The sequence below is a fragment of the Propithecus coquereli genome, unplaced genomic scaffold (assembly GCF_000956105.1).
Source record: "Propithecus coquereli isolate 6110/MARCELLA unplaced genomic scaffold, Pcoq_1.0 Scaffold422, whole genome shotgun sequence".
Lineage (NCBI taxonomy): Eukaryota > Metazoa > Chordata > Mammalia > Primates > Indriidae > Propithecus > Propithecus coquereli.
The window spans coordinates 2,049,310-2,051,188 of record NW_012149975.1 but is presented as its reverse complement, the minus strand read 5'-3'; positions in this window follow the sequence as shown (position 1 = coordinate 2,051,188).

Genomic DNA, 1,879 nt, shown 5'->3' with positions numbered 1-1,879 from the left:
GGAGGGGGGAGGAGGGAGGAGAGGATGGGTATTTGCATACACAAAGAGTGCAATGCGCACCACCCGAAGGATGGACATATTTGAAACTCGGACTTCGGGCGGGGAGCAAGGGCAACATACGTAACCTAAACATCTGTACCCCCATAATATGCTGAAAACAAAAAATCTTCCAACAAAATAAAGCCCCAGACCAGATGCATTCACAGCTGAGTTTTATCAGATCTACCAAATAGAGTTGGTACCCATACTGCAGAAATTATTCCATAACACTCAGAAGGAGGGAATCCTCCCCAACTCATTCTACAAAGACAGTACCACCTTCATAGCAGTGCCAGGAAAGGACACAATGAAGAACAAACACTATAGCCCAATGTCCCTTATATGTATAGATGCAAAAATCCTGGAATTGATGAATGAATTCATTAAAGTCTCAGGATTCAAAATTAGTGCACACAAATCAGTGGCATTCATATACACCAATAACAGACAAACCGAAAATGAAATCAAAGATGCAACACCTTTCATAATAACATCAAAGAAAATTAAATATTTAAGAATATATTTAATGAGGGGGGTGAGAGAACTATATAGGGAGAACTATGAAACACTGAGAAAAGAAATTGTAGAAGACCTAAACAGATGGAAATCCCTACCATGTTCATGGATTGGTAGAATCAGTATTGTTAAAATGTCCATACTACCTAAAGTGATCTACAGAATTAATGCAATCCCTATCAAAATACCACCATCATTCTTTACAGATTTAGAAAAAATAATTCTACAGTTCATCTGGAACCAGAGAAGACCTCATATAGTCAAAGTAATCTTAAGCAAAAAGAACAAATTGGGAGGCATCAGTTTTCCAGGCTTCAAACTTTGCTACAAGGCTATAGTAACCAAAAGAGTATGGTACTGGCACAAGAACATAGATACAGACCTTTGGAATTGGACAGAGATCCCAGATATAAAACCATCCTCCTATTGTCATCTAATCTTCAACAAAGCAGAAAAAAATATACATTGGGAAAAAGAATCTTTATTCAATAAGTGGTGCTGGCAAAACTAGATATTCACATACAGAAGACTGAAAATAGATCCCCACCTCTCACTTATCACAAAAATTAACTCACAATGGATGACAGACTTAAACCTAGGGCATGAAACCTTAAGAACTCTGGAAGAAAATGTTGGGAAGACTCCTTCGGACATCAGCCTAGGTAAGGAAGTTATGAAGAAGACCCCCAAAACAATGACGGCAGACACAAAAATAAACAAATGAGACCTGCTCAAATTAAAGAGCTTCTGCACAGCCAAGGAAACTATCATTAGAGTGAATAGAAAACCTACAGAATGGGAGAAAACATTTCCTTTCTACATATCTGATAAAGGGCTGATAACAAGAATCCATATAGAACTTAAGAAAATCAAACAACCCCATCAATAGATGAGCAAAGGACATGAACAGAAACTTTTCAAAAGAAGACAGACTAGTGGCAAGCAAACATATAAAAAAGTGTTCAACATCTCTAATCATTAGGGAAATGCAAATCAAAACTACAATGAGATATCACCTAAGTCCAGTGAGAATTGCCCTTATCCAAAAGTCACAAAACAACAAATGCTGGCATGAATGTGGAGAGATTGGAACACTCATACACTGCTGGTGGGACTGCGAACTAGTACAACCCCTGTGGAAAGTAATTTGGAGATACCTCAAAGAGCTAAAAATAGAAATACCATTTAATACAGCAATCCCACTACTAGGCATCTATTCAAAGGAAAAAAAGACATTTTATAAAAAAGACATCTGTACTCGAATGTTTATAGCGGCACAATTCACAATTGCAAAGATGTGGAAACAACCCAAGTGTCCATCAAT